Source organism: Antechinus flavipes, chromosome 4, assembly GCF_016432865.1.
Source record: "Antechinus flavipes isolate AdamAnt ecotype Samford, QLD, Australia chromosome 4, AdamAnt_v2, whole genome shotgun sequence".
NCBI classification, from domain to species: domain Eukaryota; kingdom Metazoa; phylum Chordata; class Mammalia; order Dasyuromorphia; family Dasyuridae; genus Antechinus; species Antechinus flavipes.
This window is the reverse complement of record NC_067401.1, coordinates 362,657,240-362,669,843: the sequence shown is the minus strand read 5'-3', so window position 1 is coordinate 362,669,843 and position 12,604 is coordinate 362,657,240. Positions and strand designations below refer to the sequence as shown.

General features: G+C 35.4%; 1 protein-coding gene across 1 annotated transcript in view; it reads left to right on the top strand.

Moving 5' to 3' along the window:
• The window catches only part of WDR27 (WD repeat domain 27), a 246,826-nt gene that overhangs the window by 113,707 nt on the left and 120,515 nt on the right, over positions 1 to 12,604 (top strand). The gene's annotated exons all lie outside the window — the stretch shown is intronic.

Sequence of the window (12,604 nt, the reverse complement as noted above, 5' to 3'; positions counted from 1 at the left end):
GAGGCTATATTTCATAGATATATAAGGTGTTTTTTTTTTTTAAACAAGACCTGTGATTTCTTTGATGTGGGGAACTCTACTGAGAAAACTGATCTACTGCCCATGTACTCTCTTTGCCCTAATATCTTAGTTGCCTAGATATGCTGCAAGGATAAACATAACCAGTTTGGTCAAAGATGAAACTTAAACTTCAGGTTTCTTGATCCTTTGGTCAGCCTTCTATGCTCCATATTTTAAAATACCATGGTATTTTAATATCATTCCAGAAAATCCCATATTTTTTATTTTAATGATGTATAATAGAAGTTTGACATATATTTTTTCCTCCTCTACAATTTCTTGCTCAACTTGTACTAGGTTTTTCCTCTTTGTCTAGAAACATACTGATTTCTCTCATAGGTTAAGAATAGCATCAACTAAAACAACTTATCATGACTGCCATATTACTAGACTGCCAATATATCTTTCCTCCCTTTTGCTTCTACTGCCAACTTGTAGGAAGGAGAATCAACTGCACGGGCAAATATTTCCCTTCATTCCCTCTTCATCCATCCACTCCTTGATACAACACTTTCTGACCTCTATTTTAGTCACTGTACTGGAATTGTTCTTTCTAAGATCAAGAAAAGTGACCTTTTCATTTCATTCATTGTCTCTATCTTTAGAATCTTTGACCTGTTTACATTTGACAGTTATTTCCTCTTTGACTTTCTTTTTCCCTTGGGTTTCACTGTTTTTTCTTCTTCTGCTTTTCCTCTTCCCTTTGTCCCCCCATGTCCGAACTGTTGCTAAGGCTTGCTGACTTCACTTTTGCAACATCTCTTGGATATATCCCCTTCTCTCCTCTGACACTCCCACCACTGGTGAAAGCCCTCACCTACTCCAACCTGAAATATTTCAAAGGCCTGCTGGTGGGTCTGCCTGCTTCAATTCTCTCCCCACTCCAATCATCTATCCGTCATTCAGTCATTAAAGTTCAGATCTGATCATGTCACCTCTCAATAAACTCCTGAGACTCTCTACTGGTAACAGAGAGTCTCTTCAAATCCTCTTTGATATTCACAGCCTTTCATGTCCCCTTCTTTTTCAGTTTTCTTACATCTTACTTCCTAGTCATGTATTCTGTGATCCAATGATGTGGCCTCTAGACTCATTATGAAGACCAAATCAGATGATAAATTAAATGCTTCACATACCTTAAGCCCAACTTTTTATTTTTAAACCATAGTTCTTGATCACATATGTGGATCTTATAACTGAATGTGGGCATCATGAAATTATGGTTTATTATGTAAATGTTTGATGGATACCTATTTTATATGTCTATAAATACCCAGGATCATGTAAAAATTTCTTGGGAGTAAAGGAATAGTAGTGGAAAAAGTTTAAGAATCTTTGCCTTAAAACACCATATTATTATAATTCCATGATAATAGAATGATAGTGATTATTGTTATTATTACTTTTGTAATCAGTTGTTAACTTAAACTTCCCATAATCACTTTATAAATTATAGCTATATTTACTAAATGACTTTAATACTGACAGTCCAATTTCCATTAAAATTCATTTCTAATTATTAGTATTTTTCTTTTTTATATATTGTAGTATTTAATTATCAGCACATTCCTTTTTTATACATGTAGTATAGATCTTTCTCTTTATAAATTTACTAAAATACCTGCCAATTTGTTATATATGTATATATGCATATATTTAAATATATTACATAAGTGTTTTACATTATAAATTTGTTATATATACATATATATTTAAATGTATTACATATGTACAAAATTTCTCTACTTTGATGCTCTTTCATGATTTGGAGTTAAGCTTTTTCATCTACCTACTTACCTACCTATTTATTTTTAAAGTTGCATAAGTAAAACAAAGAATTTCTCTATCTGGACCCAGTATGAAAAAGTTGGAGTATTGGCTGGAAACTGAAAAGAGGCAAATAATTTGCTTTCTGGTGGGGAATAAGTCCTAAATTATAGTTATTCATGAGGACAATATTGGCTGCCCCTAAAAGCAGTCATTCAGTTGGTCAATAAAGGTTTATTAAATGCCTTCTGTTATCATGCTTGATATCATTATCATGTTATCACTTTCTAAGTGATGGAGATGCAAATATGAAAAAGATACTTCCTTTTTTCCAGGAATGAGAAGATAAAACACAAAAGGATGCTGACAATTCAGGGGATTGGGGGTAAATGGAGGAATTGTGAGAAGTCCATAGGTTCCCCTTTTCTGGAAGTCTTTAAGCAAGTGCCACTAAACCCTTGCCTGGTAGACCATAGATCTTGTTCTAGTAAAATTTGGAATAGGCAGCATCTTCTAGTTCTGAAATTCTGTGAAACTCTTGAAGATCTCAGCAAACTGTATTGTACATAATTTAAGAATAGACAGAATCAAAATAAAAAAGATAATTATTGCTTTAAAATATAACCATTGTATTATAATGATTCAGAGATGAAAAATATTTTCTACTGACTTAAATTATAAAAATTAATCTGAAGTATTGAAAATAAAAATTCTAGGAAGGATGTTTCAAACTGAACTGTGGTCAACCCAATATGCAATTGAATTCCTGTAGCAATCTGATACCTGAAAATTCCTGCAGATGATTTCAGTGCCAAGGGACTGCCCTAGATTCCATAGGTATACTGACTTCCTGCAGGTGCCTGCCTACAGCCAGGAAAAAGATAAGCAGCCAAACACACATTTTTACTCTCTGGATGTATATCAGGCTTTAAATTTAAATATTTCTTTCATATTACTTCAATTGCAATCATTCTCATCACACAATTCCTGAATCCAATTATTTGTTTTGTAGATATGGAAACAGAATTGAAATGAGAATTCAGATATATTTTATTGATTGCTTAGTCTGCAATGCCATGTGTCAGCTTAATTTAACTTAGTTAATAACCACCTACTCTTGTGATACAAGGAAGTAAGGCAAAGAAAACAGTCCTATCAATAGTTTCCAGTCTAATTAATATTAAGGTATATTATTAAAGAGCTAGAAAGTAGTTCCTAGGCAACATATAAGGAAATCTTTGATGGAACAAATTCCAACTTTGGAAATTTAAAAAAGCAAAGAGTATTGCAGGATGACTTTTGTCAAAAAAGTCTTCAAGAAGGTAATAAGTCTTGGTCTGAACCTTGAAAGAAGTATGGTATTTTGATTTGTTTTCCTATTGGCCTTGCTTTCTCCATTTGTAAGAAAGGGAGGCTGTTGACTTAGATAATTTTTGATATTTCTTTGAGTACTGAAATTATATGACCCTATGTCTGTCCAAGTGGAGTGTAGAAAATATTTTAGAGCAAAGGAATAAATTCACAGTCAGGAAGAACTCACATATTTATTTTCCCAGACAGATATGCAGTATGGTGAGTAGAATGCTGATTTTAAAGAGGGAGACATGAGTTCAAGTCCTGTCTCAAACACTCACAACTAATTGTAATTCTGGCCAGGTCACTTAATCTCTCTTAGCATCAGTTTTCTCCATCTATAAAATGATGAAAATAATGGCTTTTACCTCAAAGTGTCATGAAGGCTCAAATGATACATTTGAAGCACCTTGCAAACCTTAAAACCACATGTAAATGTTATCTATTATTGTTAATAATATTGATAGAATATCTTGCAGGGTCCTCAAACTTTTTAAATAGGGGGCCAGTTCACTATCCCTCAAGACTTTTGGAGGGCCGGACTATAGTAAAAACAAAAACTTTGTTTTGTGGGCCTTTAAATAAAGAAATTCCATAGCTCTGGGTGAGGGGGGATAAATGTCCTCAGCTGCTGCATCTGGCCCACAGGCTGTAGTTTGAGGACCTCTGGAAGGCATTGTATTGAGTGATGGGGACATACAAAATCACATAAGATATAACTCGTGTCCTCCAAGGGCTTACAATTGAATGGACATACATGCATACAAACTGAGGTAGTATAAATGCTACACAATTAGAATTGTTTTCTCCTCAAATTTTCTTAGGCTATGTTTGCATTTCTTTGTTCATCACCCTTTTACCTTGACTCCCATTCCTTTTATGCTAGGCATTCCTCCTATTTTAGTTTAAGCTATTCGAGGTCTGTCTCTATATCTTTGTTTCTCTGTCTCTAATTATCTCTCTGTTTCTGTGTGTGTGTGTGTGTGTGTGTGTTTTCTCCCTCTCCCCTTCCTTCCCTCTGGAATATGCTGATTTTCATCTTTATATCCTTAAATTTTAGCATTTTATGAATACCAGAAGGAGCTGGAGAATTCCAAGAAGCAAGTTCTAAGGAACTAGCTGAAACATATAAAATTCAGAAAACAAAAAATAAAACATTTGTCTGTAATATTCTCTTTAAAATGTAATGTTCTCTCTCTGTTGAGGTTTTCTTGGGGTCTCTGGGAGCAGCCTTCATTTCAGTTCAGTAATCACAACCCAAGTAGCCAGGGGTTAAAGTCCAAATCCTTTATTGTCTGCTTCAAAGTCTTGTCTCCTTCACTTGGGGCTCTGCTGGTTTTTTTGGAGGTCTATCTCTCTCCTTGATTCCAAGAACTTGAGCTCCTGTCTGCCTTCTCTGCCCTCTGAATCTCTCCAAATTCAAAGGTTTGTGCTTCAGCCTCCAGACACCACAAAGGTGGAAGATGGAATGAATCTGTCTCAGCCTCCGAAAGCTTCTAGTGCGCTTATCCTTTTTGGCCCTGAGAACTTCTAGTTTATAAGCTCCACACTGAGTACAAACCAGTCATTATACCACTAGAAAACCATTATTTGTTGTAGGATTAAATCAATGCTAAACTAGATTTAACCATTGTCTCTGCAATTCCACTTAGTACCTTGTTTCAAGATCTGGCCCATAACATCTCCTTGTAGGATTAAACCAATCATACTGAACCACGCTAAATTAGATAACTATTGTTTCTATCAATTCCACTGACTTAGTACCTTGTAAGAATCTTTTGTTTCAAGTTCAGAGTTCTGGCCCATAACATTTGTCCAGATTACACAGATAATGCATTTCAGAAATAGTATTTGAACTTAGATTTTCCTGATTACAAGCCAAGAATTAAATCTTCTACTTCATTCTGACTTTCTTGCTGATGGTATGTACTTAATAAATGTATTGGATAAATCAGGTGAGTGGAATAAATCAAATACAATAGGTGTTTAAGAATAAGGAAAATCATTTATTTCGCATGACCAAGCATGATATTATGGAATGGGGGTTGTAGATAAATGAGTCGAGCCTTGAAAGATGGATATAGATAGAAATGGTGAAGAGGAATGGCAGTCAAGAGAATACAATACAGAAAGATACATACTGAGGAATTAAGAAAAATATTAAGTGCCTATCTGGGCACAAAAGTCCCACATTGATATTTAATCATGATAACCCTGACTCCTTGATGGTATTCTTAATAAAGGGCAATCTGGTTAATTCTAAGTTGGAAAAACTTTCCATATGACTCTGGGAATAGGACTATATTTGCTGTTTGAATGAGGATCAACTTAAGTAAGGAAAGGAAAACATCACTAGAAGGTTTTTTGACCATATTTTGCTTAATTGAATGTTTCCATGACTCAGGAGCAGATTGCAAGCCACCTGTACATTCTCATTCTGTGTTTTATTGTCAGTATTCCTTATACCAACTTCAGATAGGAGCTTCTCAGTGAAGTGGAGGATTTCCTTTTCTTTTTTACTTTTTACATCTCATGGGTACCAAGACAGCACCTTGAGAATTGTGAATTAAAGAGCAGAGAGCAGTCTGGAGTTGAAATGGATAACGATGGGATCACATAAGAGAGGAGGAAGGTGTAATCAGAACACAGCCTATAACAGTACTGGGAGGTGAGGAGATTGGAGATCTTGAAGAGAGCAAAAGGGAGTGCAAGTTTCAGAACATTGAAGAAGAGGGAAAGGTTGAAGGTTTGGAGCTTCATGTCAGAATTCTAATTAGCAAAATGGAATGCTAATGGACAATGGCAAGGTCTGGTGTGTGATGATGCCTTAGATCTCTCACCTCTGTAGTCTGCCATCAACATCATTTTGCTTAAGTGTAAATCTAACTGTCCCATTGCCCCCTTTGCCAAATTTCCTTGTTTATATCAAGGACACCACCACTCTCAGATCTGTAATCTGAGTTAATCTTTGGATTCTTCACATTCCGCCCCACTTCTACCCATCTAGTTACTTCCCATTTCTTATTCTACATTCATAGCATTTTTCCCATCCTTCCCCTTCCCTACACTCACATAGCCATCTATCCCTGTACTTCAAGATCTTTTTCTTAGAAGTAACCATCACTCATTGGTCTCCTTTCCTCAACTATCTTCCTTCTTCCATTCATCCTGCACACAGAAGGCGAAGATGAAAGCACAGATTTGACCATCTCTGTCCTCTACTCCAAAAACCCTAATAGCTTCTTACTGTGCCTAGGATAAAATATTTCCAGCCCCAACACTTCACAATCTTCTTTTACCAGATGTTTTCTGGCTTATTATATGTTGCATTCCAGTCAAACTAGTCTCCATGCCTCAACATTGGCTAAATCCTATATCTGGAATGCAATCTTTTCTTCTCCCTGCTTCTTAGAAATCCTGGCTTCCTTGAAAACTCAACTTAAATACAGTCTCATTCATGAGACTTTTCCACTGCTCTTCTCAAATTTGTAATTAATTTATATATTGCTGTTATTTAGTCATTCATTCATGTTTGACTTTTTGTGATCCCATGGATCCTAGCATGAAAATATTATTCATGAGGTTTTCTTGGCAAAGATATTGGAATTGTTTGTTATTTCCCTCTTCAATGGCAAATGGAGGTTTAGTGACTTACTTAAGATAACACAACTAGTAAATGTCTGATTTGAACACAGGTTTCTTGATCTTGGGCTCAGTGCCCTAGCACAGCCATTGAGCTGCCTATCTTATATTTATATAAATTTAGCATTTATTCATATGTCCTAGGTTTTTCCCCTAATACAGCATAAGCCTTTTTGAGGCAGAGACAGCATGTAGCACAGTGTAGGCACTTACATGTTGATTTTTCAGTCAATTTGGGTGACTCTTTACAACATTTTTTGCAGTAAATGTTAATTCATGGTCAACTCTTTTTGCCTCCTCATATTTCCCATGAAACAGATCAAAATGCAAACTGATTTTCTATTAAGCAGCCTCCTTCCACTACTTCAAGGAAAGTGATGAAGTGCTGCAAAAGGAAGCATTAAGGATCATACCACTTTTAGACTGTAAAGATTAATTATTTCGTTGATAAACTACAGGGAGACATTTCTTGCCAAATCAGTGAGTTGATAACAATACTGTAGAAATTGAAGCATGAACACATTGACATTCTCACTACAAATGACACGAGAAGAAGTAAACAACATTTCTTGCCAGATCACTGAATTGATAACAGTGCTGTAGAAACTGAAGCATGAACACATTGACATTCTCACTATAAATGACAAGAGAAAAAGTAAACAACTTGCAGCTCAGTGGGAAGAGAATGCTTCAATTTTCCTCAGAGTAAAAAGAGAGGAATTGGCAGATTGGTTTCATCACGCACCCAAAGGCAACAAGAAGCATAGTTTCATTGGATGGTTGGTCTTTTTGACTTAACAGTGTTGATGACAAATATAAATAGACCACCCTGAAGATAATTGCAGTTGATGTGCAAACATCTGTTACAGAGGATGAGGGAAGAGAAGAATTTGATGAGACCTCTCCAAACCAAGGGAACATATACCTTGGTACTAAATGCCTTCATTTTCAGTATTGGCACAAGCATATGAAAAATATGCCAAAAATGAGATTTAGAATTGAGAAATGAAAAAAGACCAAAAACTTGTTTATCATCCAAAAAATCTTTATGTTTGTGTATTATTTCTTCTAGAAGGTAACTGGAAGAGTTAGAAAGTGTAGAACACCATGCAACAACACCCAAAATAGAAACCGACTACATTTTGACAGATAGGAAACAGCAGCAATGTGGCATTCCAGAAAGGGCATTGGTTTTGGAGTCTGAACATATCTAACCTCTGTTGCTCACTCTCTGTGGGACTGTGGGTAAATCACTTAAACTCTGTGCTTTCTTGAATTCCTTGTCTATAAAATGAGGAGATTGGGGGGTAGGAGTCAAGAATTTATATGATACTTATTATATGCTGGGCACTGTGCAAAGTGCTTTATTTCATTTGATCCTCATAACAGCCTTTCAAGGTAGGTGCTAGTATATTCTTTTTACAAATGAGAAAACTGAGAAAACAAATGAGAAAAAGCAGAGTCACATATCTAGAAATATGAAATCAGATTTGAATTCAGGTCTTTCTGTTTTAGTCCTATCCTCTATCCATTGTACCACCTACTATTTTTAATAGGTGCTTCTAAAAACTATTCTAATTCTATGATGATCAATAAGTATTTAAATAAGTGGTCTGGGCTTGGGGTGTCGTTCTTCCTAAGGCTCAAGTAGTAATGCTCTCCCTTCTTTGAACTTTGCTTGATCTCTTGTATAAGATTTTTAAAATACTTTAAAAAAAAACCCTTTCCACTTTTTGGTTAAGAAAATAAGAGACAAGTCTCTAGATTGTCTGCTTGGATTTGGCTAAAGAATGGGTGGGAGGGCAAAGGGACCTAGGCTGCTTCTTAAGAAGGTTGAGATAGTTGAGGGTACCAATTTTAAAATTGTTTAGGTAGAATAGTGTCTTGTGATGACAACTATATTTCTATCAGTAAGTAGTTGATATGTATAATGGTTCCATGCTTTTCTCTATTAGTGTTTACCCATTTTTTTAGAACCAAGTTAATCCCACAGCTTTAGAAAGCCTTCTACAGGCACGTTGTTCCCTTATAATTTCTCTCTCTAAATTTTTATAGAGTTCATTTTCAGTACTGTTCATAGATAGATGATAGATGTAGTGACTATCTATAGACATAGCATTTATTAAGCACTTACTATATACTTAGCATTTTTAGTTTAGTTATATTTTTTAACTCTCCAAACCCTAGTTACAAACCATATTACTGAAAATAAACAACTGTCAAACTTTTCCTACTTTAGCAAAGTGGGAAGCATGTGATTTGCAAATGTACTACAGTGTTTTATATACTGATAGAGCAAATTCTTTGCAAAAGTATTAGCTAATTTTTCAACATTTTGGCAAGTAATCCTTTGTACTCTGCTAGAAAATGGATTATTCTTTTAAAGAAAATAAGGCTTCACTTTGCCAATCTATTACACCATGGGAATTCTGAGTAAAAGCACATGCCAAACTGTACACAAAGTATATACAAGGCATGAATGTTGCCTTAAAGGAGTATTTTCACATATTTTTTAAAAAAAATTAACAATATTGTTTTAAGCTAATATTTGAGCTTGCATAATGACAATTATATAAACAGATCTATATTCATCCTTAGCCTCTCCTCTGAGTTTCAGTCTTGAATCACCAGCTGCCTATTGGGCCTTTCCAACTAGGTGTCTTATAAAAGCATTTCAAATTTAATCTGTCTAAATCAGACTCATTTTTTTTTCCCCACTTTTCTTGTGAACTTCTTCATTTTCCTTCTAGAACACTGCCATCTCTCATGTTCTCAACCTCAGAATCATCTTTTGAGTCCTTACTTAATCTCACACTCATCCCCCAAATCCAATCAGTTGTTAAGTTTTACATCTTCAATACTTCATCCATCCATCCATCCTTCCATCTATCAGTAAACATTTAGTAAGTATCCACTCTGGAGTGGGGGCCATCATAGGTTTAACAGAATGAAAAAATAAATGAAAACAATCTTTTCCCCAGGGAGCTTACAATCTATCTGGATAATATAATGCTTGCATATATATGTGTATGTGTATATATAATATGTGTAGATTATATGCAAACTATATACAAATTCATTTATGGGAGGAGAAAGATAATAGTTGGATAGGATCATTAAAGGCTTCATGTAGAATTTGGCACTTGAAGTTCAATCTTGAAGGGAATTAGGAACTCCTAAGAAGTGGAGGCAGGGAAGAAAAGCCAGTGTGAAGAAATAGAGAGGAAATGGAATTCCATGTCTATAAGAAAAATAATTTGGTTGGATCACATGGTATGTGAGGGAAATGATATGTACTAGGATAGCAGAGATAGGATAGCAGAGATAGGAAGAAGCCAGTTTGTATGTAGCTTCAAGTGCCAGGCAAAGGAGTTTATATTTGGTTCTAACACTAAAAGGAGTTTATTGAATAGGAGAGTGACAGGAGTAGACCTACACTTTAGGAGAATTGCTTTGATCACTTTGGAAGTGGAATGGGTGGTAGAGTGGAGAAGGGGGAGACTAGTGTCAGGGAGATCAGTTAGGAGCTATTGCAATGATATAGGTGAGATTTAATAACATCTTGGATACAAGTAGTTGTCTTGTAAGTAGGAAGAAATATGTTGTGAAGAAGAGATGTTGTCAAGATAGAAATGATGAGATTTGGCAATTGATTGGATATGTGGTATAAGCAAAAGGGAAATGTTGATGATGACACCAAAGTTATAAATTTGGGTGACTACAGGGATAGGCATAGGAAAGTCCTAAAGGAGCTGTGTTTTGGGGAAGAAATAATGAGTTCTATTTTGCATATTTTGAGTATAGAGTATCTTTGTGACATCCAATTCAAAATGTATAGTTAGAAAATTGGTTGATAAGAGATCTTGATTCAGAATCAGAAAACATGAATTCAAATTTTACCTCAGACCCTCACTAGGTCTATGATCCTGGACAAATTTCTCTCAGCCTCAGTTCATTATCTGTAAAAGAGGGATAATGATAATACCTATCCCATCAGTTTTATTTACTCATCTTTCCAGCCTCTCTTTCAGATTTTTTTTTTTTTTTTTTTTTTTGGCAGGATCAGGTTCCCCTCTCCCTATCCTCTTGGGTATAGTGGGCAGACTCTTTTTGGTGTTGTCCCTTTTGTAGTATGTATGCTGTTACTTCTGCAGTTCTACATGGGATAATTAGCTAGGATGAGAGTCCATCCTCTGCCATAATCCCTAGTTTGTGTTTTCCGCTTCTCTTGGTCCAACATAGATGTTGACCTGTTTCCTCCTCTTTGCAGAATTCCTAATTGATAGTTGTCTTTTCCTTACTGTGTCTGTGACGGACTTCAGCCAGATGTAAATCATTCTGATTTCAAGTTAAATTCTCTTTGTCAGACACTATTTCAGTTTCTTTATCTATAAAATGAATAGGTTGATGTTCTCTACATGACAAGTCCTATAATCTCATGATTCTATGAGTTATAGCTTAATTATGTATTTTTTATTATAGCTTTTTGTTTACAAAACATATGCATCTGCAATTTTTCAGCATTGACCCTTGCAAAATCTTTTGTTCCAATTTTCCCCCTCCTTTCCCCTACCTCTTCCCCTAGATGGCAGGTAGTTTAATATATGTTAAATATGTTAAAGTGTATGTTAAATACAATATATGTATACATGTCCACACAGTTATTTTGCTGCACAAAAAAGTAAAAAACAAAAAACAAAAAACAAAAAAAAACTTGAGAAGAAAACAATAATGCAAGCAAACAATAACAGAAAGGGTGGAAATGCTATGTTGTGATCCACACTCATTTCCCATAGTTCTCTATGGGTGTAGCTGATTCTCTGCATTATTGAACAATTGGAACTGGTTTGAATCATCTCATTGTTGAAGAGAGCCACTTCCATCAGAATTGATCATCATATATTATTGTTGAAGTGTATAATGACCTCTTGATTCTGCTCATTTCACTTAGCATCAGTTCATCAATTAAGTATTGAACTATTTTGGATCCTGTGATTTCTTGCATGAAGCTACTCCTTCTATCAACACAAATTTGACTTACTAGGTCTTTAATAATTGTAACTGAACGATAAGTTACTTTGGAGCCAATGGTGGTGATGAGACTCTCCAAATTTAGTTAGCTTCTCCTTATGTTACAGATACACAAATATACCTGCACCATACTTTAAATCTCATAGTATCTATGAAAGCTCATACCCCAGGGTTACTACACCATGCTGAGGTAACAGAAAAAACTTTAGTGAAGGAAATATGCTTTGGAACATATTGACAGATTGGTCAGTATTCATTTAGCAGAGAGCAGAGATCTGAGAGAATGTTACACATATAATTATGGGAAATACCACAATAGAAAAATTTAAATATCTGTTTATAGAACCATTATCTCACATCAAGTAAGTAATTAGCCTTAAGTGTTCTGCTCTCTTAGATTCAAATACACCTTTTCAGAGTTAACATCCCTCTATATCTCCTGCTTTCTTTTGTTTTAGAACACAGGTGATCATGCCCTCCCTGTGTTCTCAGGGAGGTGAAAACCCCAAAAAGGAGGTGATCACACCCTCCCTGACTTCTCAGGAAGGGAGATGAAACACTAAAAAGGAGATGATCTCCCTCCCTGACTTCTCAGGAAGAGAAATGAAAAATACCAAAGGGAAGTGGGGAGTCAAACTAGATATTGTTATCAGGTTTCTGGGCTGAAGGGTCTTACTAGAAACAAGTATACCAATATATATATAGTCCAGATTAGCTCTCTGGAAGGCCTCAGGATCAGTCAGAGTCAGGA